We start from the raw sequence: 14,170 nt of genomic DNA, 5'->3' as shown, positions 1-14,170 counted from the left end.
TTAGCTTTTACCACACGGTGGCGGTAACAGCTGCAACCTTTTTGTGCAGTAAAACGGTTTGTTTTTTTACAAACATAAACCCTAAAAATGTTAACACGTTATTTAAAAAAGTTTATACTTCTTCTGTAATTTCAGGAAGACCATTGGGCGGTTTTGACCTTCATCTTGTTCTAATTAAAAAATAAAGTTTTAAAACCTTTTCTTTTTAAAATAAATTATACTTGTGTAGCATATTAAGTGCTTACCAAAATTTAAAGCTTCTAGTGCGGCATCTGGTATGTCAAGAAAAAAGGCCTCATCCTATTTAAAAAAAAAATATTGCCTTGTAACAAGCACAACGCAGGTATATACCGTGGTGCCCCCCCCCATAGTAACTTTTTCTTACCATATGTTGCTCCCATAACGACAGAAGTCTTGTATTAGCAATACAGCACTGTTCAGTTTTTTGTTCCCTATTTATAGGTTTTTTTAAAAAAGAAGTTTTGGCCCCCTTCCCTAAAAATTAATATTTTAAAACATTTTCTAGGAAAAAAGGGAGGGGGTAGGTTGTGTACGGGTTAAAAAAAAACAAAGTGCATTTTTCTAGAAAAAGGCGGGTATGGGTTTGGGGGGTGCCTATGTACTTTAACTTCAATGTTATTTTTTATAGTCAATGTGTTTAAACAGTTAATAAAACCTTTGTAAATGTTAATATATCCATTTACACTTTGTGACCAAAAAGTTTTTAAAACTGCAAGTTTAGCTTTTGTTACAGCTGGCTGTTTAGATAAAACAGAGCAAGAGGGCCCTTTAAATGGTGTGTTACTAAAAGCTTATAAAGTTAACTTTTATACAATTTTTTTTGCTTTTTTTTGTTAAACACTATGCCAAAAAAGGGTTTTTTAGGCTGGTTTATTTAATACGTTGGGGCTTTTTAACATTACTTAAAAAAACACGTTTTAAAATGGCATTTAGCTTTTGTTACAGCTGGCTATTAAGATAGAACAAAGCTGCAAAAGGGGGCCTTTTTTTTTCTAAAAAAAAAAGGCGGGAAGGTTTGGCTACATACTTTAGCTTTAAAAAGTTTTTATTTTTTATAGTAAGTAAGTTACTATTTGTTTTAAAAGGCCTTTTATTTTACTTACAAAGGCTGTTTTTTCTTAAAATGGTTCATATACCCTAAACCCAGAAAACAACCTTTTTTGTCACAATACATTAGTTTTATAGCCTAACTGTTTTGCAAACTTACACGTTTTTGCTGGTTTACAAAATAAGGGGTTTATATAACTATTCTTTGCAAAACGTAATGTATTTAACTTGTGTTTGTTATAAAAGTTTGGGTTAAAAGCAGCCCTTATTTCTAATTCACAGAGGCTGCTTTGCTTCTTTGTATTTCTAATTTGCCTGTTTACAAAATAAGGGTTTTATAAACTGTTTGTTACTAAAAACCCAGGGGATGCTTTTGTTTGCTTTTTTATTATGTTAAAAAGGGTAAATAAAAAACGTGTCAACACTTATGCCAAGGAAAGTTAAATGTCTCTTAAGGCTGCCTGGTTTTCACTAAAAACCTTGGGGGAAAACTTTTTTTAGTAAGGGTTTAGGTCTGGGGTGCTTCTGCCTGCTTTTTTTTTATGACAACACATATATAAAAATGTGTCTTATCCCTTGCAAAACTTAATGTAATTTTAACTTGTGTTTGTTAGAAAGTTTAAAAAAGAAGCAGCCTTCTTTTCTCTGATCCATTGCCTCACAAAGGCTGCTTTTGCTAACAGGTGCTTTGCTACAGTTTTACCTTGTTTTTACTAAAAAGTAACCCCTGTTAATTTAAAACCTAGAAAAAATCTTTAAAATGGTGTGTTACTAAAAGCTTATAAAGTTAACTTTTATACAAATTCCTCTGACTGCTCTTTTTCTTAAAACACTTATGCCAAAAAGGGTTAAATGTGTCTTAAGGCTGCCTGGTTTTCACTAAAAACCTTGGGGAAAAAACTTTTTTTAGTAAGGGTTTAGGTCTGGGGTGCTTCTGCCTGCTCTTTTTTTTTGACAACACATATATAAAAAAATGTGTCTTATCCCCTTGCAGAACTTAATGTAATTTTAACTTGTGTTTGTTAAAAAGTTTAAAAAAGAAGCAGCCTTCTTTTCTCTGATCCACTGCCTCACAAAGGCTGCTTTTGCTAACAGGTGCTTTGCTACAGTTTTACCTTGTTTTTACTAAAAAGTAACCCCTGTTAGTTTAAAACCTAGAAAAAAACTTTAAAATGGTGTGTTACTAAAAGTTTATAAAAATTCCTTTGTAAAATGGCTATGTGGCGGGAAAATGCTAAGGGTCTGTTTCTTTAGATAAGAATAAAACAATTAAAAGGGTGGGGGAAGAAAAAGGGGGAGGGGGGCGAGGAGGGGGTTGGCTTTTGTTTCATATCTTGAAACTCTAGGATTGGTTCAAAAAAATAAATTCTATGACGCTGTTGTAAAACAGCCTCTGATTGTACCGATCCAAAGGCGGTGATAACAAGTCTGAGAGGGTCTGAACCAGGAAAGTTGCCTCATTCTACAAAAAGGCAGTAAAGGTAAAAATTCTCTCTTTGATTCTACCCTGTGCTTTCTATCTTTGTCCCTTTTCTTGTCTTGTTCTTTCTTTTAACTTACCCTGATTCTGAATGCTTTTCTGTTCACTTTTTTACCCTGTGCTTACTAAACAGACTCTGCCTGCTTTTCTCGTTTTGATTTCACCATGTGCTTTCTATCTTTGCTCTTTCTTCTTGTTCTGTTCTTTTTTTAACCTACATTGGTATTAAATAGTTTTAATGTGTTTTATTTACTAGGGTCTAAACCAAAAAAGCTGCCTCATTTTACAAAAAAAACCAACAAACTGCAAAGGTAAAAATTTTCTTTTTGATTTTATTCTAAGCTTTTTATCTTTGCTTTTTGCACAGAAGAAATTATTTTAAATGCTTTTTTAACTTACACTAAAATTTAATAGTTTTATTGTATAGTTTTTACCAGGGCTTTGTTAAGCCCCTTTTTAAAACCTAGTTTTTAATGTTTTTTTTAATTTACCTTGGTATTTAATTGTTTTAATGTGTTTTATTTACTAGGGTTTAAACCAAAAAAGTTGCCTCATTCTACAAAAAGACTGCAAAGGTAAAAAAAAATTTTTTTTCTTATTTTTTGTATAGTTTTTACAAGGGCTTTGTTAAGCCCCTTTTTAAAACCTAGTTTTTAATGTGTTTTTTTTTTTATTTACCCTGCTATTGAATAGTTTAACCCTGTGCTTACCAACAGGCTCTCCCTTTGTAAAATTCTTTTTTTAAATTTGGTTTTTGATGCTTTTAAATGCTTTTTTAGTATCCCTTTATAGTTTTTTGACCATGGGTTTACTAAACAGGTTTTGCTTTAGTTAATTTCCCCCTTTTAAACCTTGTTTTTTAACCTACCCAGGTATTGAATAGTTTTACCCTGTGCTTACCAAAACAGGCTCTGCCTTTGTAAAATTCTCTTTTTAAACCTGGTTTTTAACCTACATTGGTATTGAATAGTTTTATTTTGTGCTTACCAAATAGGTTTTGCCTTTGTTAATTTTTTTAAACCTGGTTTTTAAATGCTTTTTTATTAACTAGTTTTAATGTGTTTTTCTTAGCAAACTTTTTTATGTATAGTTTTTACCTGGCGCTTACCAAACAGGCTTTGCTGTAGTCAATTTTCTTTTAAAACCTAGTTTTTAATTATTTTAAATGCTTTTTTAGTATCCCTTTATAGTTTTTTGGCCATGGGCTTACTAAACAGTCAATTTTTCTTTTAAAAAATGGCGGGGCTTGTGACCTAACTGTAAATACCCTCTCTTATTGGTCCACCGAAAGGGGGGGCTAGCTATCTAGCCACACCGCCCCAGAACAGCTTTCATTTCGCTACCGGCCGTGGTAGGGGTAGGATGTGTTCAGTAAAACAAACAAACAAACGCTGCTTTCTTTTACACCTAAGATCCCTTTATAGTACTAAACGGGGTTTCTTTTAAAGTTCTATGCTTTCAAATTTGCCTCTTTACACTCTTCGTTCATGTCACCAAGCACCAACGTACACGACACTCCCCCTCATCTCTCTTCTTTCAAACTAACTAACCTTTTAAAAAGAAAAATCTTCTTTCCAATTTTCCTTTTTTCCTCTAAACCTCTTTCAACCTTTTTCTCTTCATGTCACCAAGCACCAACCCTTCCCCTAGTCAAACACACGCACACAACCATTTTTTCAAAATGGCCGACGGCGCCAACGGAAATGGCGGGTGGGAAGGCGGGACATAAGCCCTAAAAGGGGCGTGGAAACCTGTCAAAATTTGTATGGTGATGAATGCTATCGAGGCTATTACTACTAACCTCCATTTATAGTGATACCTATGTTTACACTGCAATTAAACACCAGCAGCTGACCAGTGCTAGCTTAGCTGAGGCTCACAGAGCTTGGGCTACGTGGCTGTAAAACTGTGGTGTCGACATTCAGGTTTGGGCTTGAGCCTGGGCTTCTATTACTGCCTATCTGTGTAATACCCATGCTGCTGGTTCAAGATATTATAAATGTCATTACAGTGAAGAAAAGGTTTTATTCCAGGAGAATTAAAAAATATCCCGGTTATCTTACTACTTGCATTATTTATTATTTGGAATACATATTTCCAAACCCAGAAAATCTGTTGGTCCTTATTAAGGCCTGAGGTGTGTTTTTATAACTTCTGTATGATAAAATAGTAATTGTTGACCCTTTTCTTTGCATTTCAGGGTTTTGGTTTTTGTATTTTAAAGCAATACTTACTTCTGTGCATGATCTCATATTTTAAGTCTGGCCTCTATTTACTACCTCCTCCTCCAATAAAAATAAATTTTAAATTTTTTTTCCCTTCTCAGTGGCTTACTTTTCGTTCTAGAGTTTCTTGTGACATCGCTATTTCTGCAATCATCATAATGTCTTGCAGGCCAGAAAGGCCTCAAATGTCTAACGTAAAAAAGGGGGAAAAAAACCTAAATCGTTTAGGCTTTCTTTATCCGTCATAAACCAAAAAAGGCCGCAAGCTCAATTCGATTTCCCTTTACAGGGGTCTTTCAAATCTCCTAATAGTTGTTCTATAGAAATCACTTTACAGCAAATTCATCCTTTTCATTCCCACAGCAGAGAAACAACTAAATGTCAGGAGTGTGACATGCCCCTGAGACTAGGATCAGGAAGACTTTTATTCTGAGTGGATAACAGAAATTCTGAATGTTTAGAATTCAAGTGACATGGTGACTTGGCTCAGCCTGTCAGCTTCCCACAAAGAACATGAGTATTTTTAAGGAGGTTGCGGAGTGTTAATCACCTACAGACACTTTAAAATAAGAAATGAAATACCAAAGGTTGCTGAGTCCACCTCAGTCATTCTTTCCCAGAACTCAAGTCTTTTTTTACCCAGGTTGCAGCCCAGCCTTGTTATAAAGGAGAAAAGTTTTCTTTAAACTAACTATAAGATCTAGGCTGGGAATTCACCCTATTTTCCCCTTCCAGACTCAGATCAGAAAGCAGAGGCTGCATATATATGTTGTATATTAAACTGCAAAGCAAGTCGACATTCTAAGAACATAAGAAGGGCAAGACTGGGTTAGACCAAAGGTCCATCTAGCCCACTGGCCTGTCCTCTGACAGTGGCCAGGTCAAGATGCTTCCAAAGGAATGAACAAAGCAGGCAATTGTCAAGTGATCCATCCCCTGTCATGCAGTCCTAGTTTCTGGCAGTCAGAGACTTAGGGCTGGTCTACACTACAGAATAAAATCGATTTTAGATACGCAATTTCAGCTACGTGAATAACGTAGCTGAAGTTGAATATCTAAAATCGATTTACTCACCCGTCTTCACCGCGCTGGATCGATGTCCGCGGCTCGCCATGTCGATTCCGGAACTCCGTTGGGCTTGGTGGAGTTCTGGAATCGATATAAGCGCGCTCAGGGATCGATATATCCCGTCTAGATTAGACGCAATATATCGATCCCAGAACAATCGATTTTAACGCGCCAATACAGCGCATAGTCTAGACGTGGCCTTAGAGATCAGGGCTTGCGTCCCTGATGCTCTTGGCTAATAGCCACTTATGACCTTCTTCTCCTTGAAATTATCTACACGTCTACCTCGATATAACGCTGTACTCGGGAGTCAAAAATTTTACCACATTACAGGTGAAACCGTGTTATGTTGAACATGCTTTGATCCACCGGAGTGTGAAGCCACGCCCCCGCCCCCCGGCGCACTGCTTTACCCCGTTATATCCAAATCCATGTTATATTGGATGGCGTTATATCAAGGTAGCGGTGTAAATTTATTGACACCCAGTTATAGTTTTGATTTCACAACATCCCCTGGCAATGAGTTCCACAGGTTGTCTGTGTTGTTTGAAGAAGTGCTTTCTTTTCTGTTTCAGACCTACTACTTTTTAATTTCATTGAGTGAATCCTGCTTCTTGTGTTATATGAAGGAGTAAATAACACTTCCCTATTCACTTTCTCCAGAGCAGTCATGATTTTATAGACATCTATCATGTCCATTCCCTTTGTGAGAGAATATTATGACATAGGGTTGCCAGGCATCTGGTTTTTGACCAGAACATCCTGTTGAAAAGGGACCCTGGTGACTCCAGTTGGCACTGCTGACCAGACCGTTAAAATTCTGGTCAGCAGTGTAGTGGGGGCCCGGAGCTAAGGCAGGCTCCCTGTCTGCCCAACTCCGCCCGGCTCCTGGAAGCGGCCGCCAGGTCCCAGCAGTGCCTAGGCACTGGGGCAGCCAGGGACTCGGAAGCTCCATGAGCTGCCCCTGCCCCAAGTACCGGCTCAGCAGCTCCTATTGGCTGGGAACTGTGACCAGTGGGAGCTGCAGTGGGGTGGTGGTGCCTGTGGGCACGAAGGCAGCGCGCAAATTGCAGGGCTGCCTGGCTGCCCATGCACCTAGAGACTGCAGGGACGTGGCGGCCACTTCCTTTGAGCTGCAGTAAGTGCCCGCGGGACCCCACACCTCTCCCCAACCCCCTGCCTCAGCCCAGAGTCCCCTCCCACACCCCAAACCCCTCATCCCTGGTGCCACCTTCACCTGGAGGCCTCCCACATACACACTAAAACTCCTTGGCCCAGTCTGGAGCCCCCTCCACATGGAACCCCTTGGCCTTAGCCTGGAGCCTCCTCCTGCACCCCAAACCCCTCATCCCTGGTGCCACCTTCACCTGGAGGCCTCCCACATACACACTAAAACTCCTTGGCCCAGTCTGGAGCCCCCTCCACATGGAACCCCTTGGCCTTAGCCTGGAGCCTCCTCCTGCACCCCAAACCCCTCATCCCCAGCCCTACCCCAGTGCCAGCACCCCCAGCCAGAGCCCACATCTCCTCCCACACCCCAACCTTCTGCCCCAGCCCATAGCCCCCTCCCACCTGGAACTCCTTGGCCCCAGCCTGGAACCCCCTCCTGCATCCCAAACCTCTCATCCCTGGACCCACCCTAGAGTCCATACCCCCAGGTGGAGCCTTCCCTCAACCCCCCAGTCCCAGCCCACTGAAAGTGAGTGAGGATGGGGAAGAGTGAGAGATGGAGGGAGCGGGGGAATGCAGTGAGTGGGGGGGTGGGGCTTTGGAACAGGGGTGGGGCTTGGGCGGGGCTTCAGAGAAGGGATGGGACATGGTGTTCAGTATTGTGTGATTAGAAAGTTGGCAGCCCTACCATAACATCATCTGGAAAGAGGGTTCCAGCTCTGGGATTGTTTCCCTCTGTTTCAGTTTCCTGTTCTCCTTCTCTAAGACTTCCCTCCTCCTGAGCAGCACAGAGCTTGTCAGACTAGAGGTGGGATTACTCTACTGTATCCCTGAAAGTCTCATCTGTGTACGTCCCTGTCTGCATTAGCTCTGCCAGTCCAGCCTCTCTGGTCTCAAGAGCCCATACTCCAACTTGAGGGCCATGAGGTGCTTGCATCAAATGCACGTCTGCCACCTGGCCACAAGGGAGGTTATCATACATGCTGCCTTCAGGGCAGTAAACTGAATAGCCTCAACTCTGCTACTGACCTTCTGCCTGCATTATTTTTCCTCTTGAAGGGATTTTTGTTTGTTTGTTCTCTATTTTTTTGTGGGGGTTATTGGCCTAGCTTTGCAGCATGTTTGTTAGGTGTATCTGCTGCTGACTCTCGTTCACAAAACCCCCATTTGCTGCTCCTGTTCACTAGATTGCTCCTCTGGTCATTTAAGAGCTGCCTTTCAACTCTCTGTTTTCCCTGAGTTAGCCCCACCCCCTGGTCCAGGAATTCTGGAGGGAGGAGGGCTCAAAGGGTGGCAGGCAAAAGCCTCCAGAGCATACGCCCAGCCTTTACCACATGCACCAAAGTAATACATTGACATGAATAAAGAGACTAAAATTCATAAAATAAGAACCATGAATTAGAACCATCTGCTCTCAGTGGAAAACATTAATGTCCCAGTCTCTTTAGAGTACCCCATCCACCATTATATGGACTGAATTGTGCTCCACTTGCACTAGTGGAACCCACTGACCTTAACAGCAGCTGCGCTGATCATAACTTGCGACAGAATTTAGTCCTATTAATTGACATTTTGGTGCAGAAGGGTTTGAAACTGACGTTTTAATCAAAAACTTTATTTTCAAACAGCTGAAAAGTTAGCTTTATTATCACTAATGCTTTCCATTGCCATGACACCACCAGGTCCCATCTGAGCTCATTGTTCCATTTGCTTGACACTACGCATAAGTAAGATGCTTCATTACCATAGTATCTGAGCACCTCGCAATCTTAAATGAATTTCTCCTCACTGGATCCTTGTGAAGCAGGGCAGTGCTGTTACCTCCATTTGACAGATGGGAAACTGAAGCACAATTGCCCCTCCCCCCCGTGCTTAAATGAAGGCGTCTCATGATGGCAAAGCAAAAAAACAACCCAGCAACTTGTCAGCTGCAGGTCAGAGTGGGAGTGGGAGTTATGTTCACCCTGAGTAAATGCTGAGCAAGATCAAGAGAAAACTACCATAACTGCAAACATTACTCCTTGCTTACCCCTGGTAAGAAATGTTTTTAAGCCCTGGGATCTGTCAGAAAGGAATGACGAATGCCTGGTGTATGTTTGTTCTGTTTCTTCTTGTTGACGAAATAGTAAATCTGAGGGCCAAGTGCTCTAGCTTTCTATGCAATCATTTATTTTAAAATAACTGTTAGCAAAACAAATAAAAGGAGATCAATCCAATGTAACTATTAAGTTAGAAGTTTCGAGTCCAGCTTCTTCATTTTCCTCTCACTGGCAGGAAAAAAATATATACAGATACCTGAGGTAATTAAACCTAAGTAATGACTATGCATTTCATGAGACAATGTTAGTGTTTTAAAGTTCTTATCCGAAATCATTCAATCTCCCTGTTCTATCACAGACATTCAGTGTGGTCAGCTTAAAAATTATGATAAACTCACATTGGTTCCAGGAACATGTACTGCTGGATCCACTGGATATTCTGCAAAAGGTCTCTGCGCTTCTGGAGAATCATGACCTGACATCTCTCTGCCCCCCGAAGAATGTTGCTGGTCAGTGGCCTATGGACCTGTGTCGGTTGTTCTAAATAAATAATAATAAGAGATATACCTATCTCCTAGAACAGGAAGGGACGTTGAAAGTTCATCAAGTCCAACCCCCTGCCTTCACTACCAAGACCAAGTACTGATTTTTGCCCCAGATCCCTAAGTGGCCCCCTTAAAGATTGAACTCACAAGCCTGGGTTCAGCAGGCCAATACTCAAACCACTGAGCTATAACGCATAGTAATGGTGGCTGGGCTGAAGACACTTGCAATGCTATAGTGCAGGGATAGACAGAGACAGTTAGGCATTTAGACTGGCACTTTCTGGCAGCCTCTAACTTACCTGCCCTGTAGATTTATATCTGTATCAGAGACACTGTATGTGGTGGTGATGCTACTTAACACATTGCAGAGCCCTATAACCAATTACATTTGTGACACACCCTTGAGTGTCTCACCTTGCCTTTTGACCACCAGTCCCTTTTGACAGCACTGCACTCTGCCTCTGGCCAATAGCAGCAGCACACAGTATTATTTCTGTCCAGTCTTGGCAAACTGTGAAACATCAGATCTAAAATTGTGACCTGGTTATTAAGAACACAAGAATTACCCAAGGGGGTCAGACTGTTCCTTCTAGCCCAGTGCGAGCTGATAGTGGCATGTACCAAATGGTTCAAATGAAAGTGTAAACCACCCCAACTAGACAATTGTGCAGGCAGTTGTACAGGCAAGTTTCTAACATCCACTAGTAAAATGGCAGGCTAGGTCCTGAAACATGAGGCTTTATATTCTTCATGAAAGTCATAGAATCATCGAATATCTGGTTTGGAAGGGCTCTCAGGAGGTATCTAGTCCAACCCCCTGCTCAAAGCCAGACCAATACCCAACTAAATCATCCCAGCCAGGGCTTTATCAAGCCTGACCTTAAAAACCTCTAAGGAAGGAGATTCCACCCCCTCCCTAGGGAACCCATTCCAGTGCTTCACCATCCTCCTAGTGAAAAAGTTTTTCCTAATATCCAACCTAAACCTCCCCCACTGCAACTTGAGACCATTACTCCTTGTTCTGTTATCTTCTACCACTGAGAATAGTCAAGCTCCATCCTGTTTGGAACTCCTCTTCAGGTAGTTGAAGGCTGCTATCTCAGCTAGAGGAACTATAGAGCACACTTTATAGACTTTTCTAATCCTTTCTAGAATTCTGAGCTCTTGATCTCAGTGGTACCTTGTAGAAGTGAGTTCCATGGGTTAACTTGTTTTGCAGGGTCCCTGATTGTCATTATATGAGAAAGGGTAAGCAAAAGTGCCATCTCAATGTTCTCTGGCTTGTTCATAATTTTTTTACTGATCTCTTAGCCGCTTCTTATTTGGGTCTCCTCTAAACAGATCCTGTGACTATTAAACCAAGGTTGGATATTTTTCTAAAATTCATGTTCTGTTCAAACAGGAATTAATGCAGGGATGTTCTCCAGCCTATGCTGGGGAGGAGGTCAGACTAGCTGATCACAGTGGTCCCTTCTGGGCTTAAAAAATCTATGACTGTCTTACTGTCCCGCAGAGGCTCTGAGTATGAGAGATAATATCTGGCGGGAGCAAACCTGTAGCAGCTCCAGAGTCTCAATCGCCCTCTGGTCTTGCACCAAGGCAACACAACATTTCATTCCTCAGAGCTTGTACCAAAGTCACTACAGAGCTCATCAGTTATTAAAAAATCTCCATGTTTAATGAAAACAGCCCTCTCACAGTCTTCCCAGGCTCCTGCCACAGAATCCTGCATTCTAGCCACGGAATTTAGGGTCCGCTAGCTCTCGTGTACCTAGGGCCTTTCTCACCTATAGGTTTGTAGCGAGCCTAGCACAAGGCGGCTCTGGCATCTGAGTGGGGCCTTAGACACTGATGTGATGTAAGCATAACACCACAGTGAGAAGGGAAAGCATAGCAAAGACTGGAGCCAGCCCGGAAAGCAGAGAAAGGTGATTAAATGGCATTGTTATTCTGGATAACATCACCTTACATTAGAGCTAATCCTGTGCAGTTCCCAAGCAGAAAGCGTGCAGATCTGTTAATGCTGGCTGCACCTAGTGGCTCCTATCAAAAGGCCAGATTCTAAACCCCTACTCAGTTGACTAGTGCCCTACTCTATGAGTTAGTAATAATGTACCGCAGGGGCTGGATGGCAGGGGATGGATCACTTGATAATGGCTCTGTTCTGGTCATTCCTTCTGATGCGCCTGGCATTGGCCACTATTGGAAGAAAGGATACTGGGCCAGATGGTCATTGGTCGGACCCAGTATCGCCATTCTTATGAGGCGGCACCTGAAACATAGCACGCATGTACAGTGAATCTGAATCCTATGCGTAAGAGCTTTTCAATTGTGCATATTAGTTGCTCTCAGCCAGCATTTTGAAGGGACTCCTTTTGCAAGTTTTATGTGGAGAATAGGTTCAAGAGAAAATATTTAAAAGTTCTCTGAAACAACAGATAGAATCAGCTTTTACTTTAGAACTATATTGTTAAGGAAAATAGCATTGATTATATAGAGGGAAAAAGAAAGACTCCAGCAAGCCGCAGTATTAAAGTAATGGAATCCGGGTACATGTTCTTCACCTTTTTCCAATTGCACTGAGTGTGATCAAAGGAAAAGTGTAGCTGCAACTCTCAAAGTCAATGTGATCAAAGGGGTTGCTGAGCATGAGGAAACACACCCATAATAGACTGTTGTATTCTAAGGACTGACACTATCAGTGTCAAAGCCAGGACACTATCATTCATAACAGTAACTTGTGTTTATCATGAAAAATAAACACAGAAAACAAAGGTAAAGTTTCTACAACAATCAATCCAATCTACACTCACATTTACCAGTTTCACAGATTAGAATCTAATTTCATATCAATATTCCTGAAAGTTTACTGCATCCTTATATTGGCTGTCAGCTTAGAGGGGCCAGCACAGAACCCGTGTAACGAACATACACCCTAAATATGGCTGAAGTGGGATTTAACTGCTGCAAATCTTTCAATTGCCTTTCTGCCCAAGGCTGAATTTCATTATTGGAGAGCGGTTATCTGCTGGATAATGCATTTATATATGAGAAACGCACGTCGATATTCCTGCTGCAATTGGGCGCAAGGTGATTTTAAGTAACGGGAAGAACACAACTCAAATTTCATACAACGCATGGTTAAACTTAGTAACCAGCACTTATACCTACATGGGAGAAACCTGCATCCTTGAGGGATCAAGCGCCAGGCATTCCTGTAAAAAAAAAAATCATATCCCCTACTATGTCTCTCAAGCAGATGCTTCAAACTTTCATTCTTTATGGCTGGAATTTTCAAAGAAGCCTGAAAAAAGTTAGGTGCCCAGTTCCTATTAAATTTCAGTGGGAAGTGAGTTCCCAACTCCTCTGGGCCCTTGGAAAATCCAAGCCTAACATATTTGTAGACTCTAATGTTTCAAATCCCAAGTCATCTGTTACCCACATTGTGCATATTTAGCCTTTTCAATAATTTGTCATAAAACAAATTCACCAGTCCCCTGATTTTTTTAACTGTTCTTCACTGAATTTAATCTAATTTATAATTATCTTTTTGATTACTTCTCCTAAGGCTCTTAGTCCATCTTCTTAGCAAAGAATCATAGAATAGCAGGATTGGAAGGGAGCTCAGGAGGTCATCTAGTCCAACCCCCTGCTCAAAGCTGGCCCAATCCCCAACTAAATCATCCCAGCTAGGGCTTTGTCAAGCCTGATCTTAAAAACCTCTAAGGAAGGAGAGTCCACCACCTCCCTAGGAAACCCATTCCAGTGGTTCACCACCCTCCTAGTAAAAAAGTTTGTCCTAATAGCCAACCTAAACATCCCCCACTGTAACTTGAGACCATTGCTCCTTGTTCTGTCATCCGGTACCACTGAGAACTGTCTAGATCTAGAACAGTCTTGGAAACTCCTTTCAGATAGATGAAAGCAGCTATCAGATTCCCCCCCTCATTCTTCTTTTCTGCAGACTAAACAATCCCGGTTCCCTCAGCCTCTCATAAGTCATGTGCTCCAGCCCCCTAATCATTTTTGTTGCCCTCCGCTGGACTCTTTCCAATTTCTCCACATCTTTCTTGTAGTGTGGGGCCCAAAACTGGACACAGTACTCTAGACGAGGCCTCACCAATGCTGAATAGATCTACTGGCTATGCCTCTTCTTATACAGCCCAAAATGCCATTAAGCTTCTTGGCAACAAGGGTACATTGTTCACTCATATCCAGCTTCTGTCCACTGTAACCCCTATGTCCTTTTCTGCAAACCACTTAGTCCCTAGTCTGCAACAGTGCATGGGATTCTTCCATCCTAAATGCAGGACTCTGAGCTCGTCTTTGTTGAAGCTCATCAGATTTCTTTTGGTCCTGTCCTCTAACTTGTCCAGGTCCCTCTGTATCCTAGCTCTACCGTCCAGCGTATGTACCACTCCTCTCAGTTTAGTGTCATCTGAAAACTTGCTGAGAGTGCAGTCCACGCCATCCTCCAGATCATTAACGAAGATATTGAATAAAACTAGCCCCAGGACCAATCCTTGGGGCACTCCGCTTGATAGCGACTGCCAACTAGACATGGAGCCATTGATC

At 41.5% G+C, this 14,170-nt stretch overlaps 1 long non-coding RNA gene across 1 annotated transcript in view; it reads left to right on the top strand.

Annotated features, from left to right (window-relative positions):
• Positions 1 to 2,380: 2,380 nt before the first annotated feature.
• LOC142045901 (uncharacterized) overlaps positions 2,381 to 14,170 on the top strand; it is a 273,098-nt gene continuing 261,308 nt past the window's right edge. The window contains exons 1-2 of the long non-coding RNA XR_012654807.1: positions 2,381 to 2,549; positions 3,078 to 3,123. This is a non-coding gene — a long non-coding RNA (uncharacterized LOC142045901). The remainder of the gene's footprint in view (positions 2,550 to 3,077; positions 3,124 to 14,170) is intronic.

Source organism: Chelonoidis abingdonii, chromosome 24 (assembly GCF_003597395.2).
Source record: "Chelonoidis abingdonii isolate Lonesome George chromosome 24, CheloAbing_2.0, whole genome shotgun sequence".
NCBI lineage: Eukaryota > Metazoa > Chordata > Testudines > Testudinidae > Chelonoidis > Chelonoidis abingdonii.
Note: the sequence above shows the minus strand (reverse complement) of the source record. Positions and strands in the feature narration are given on the sequence as shown.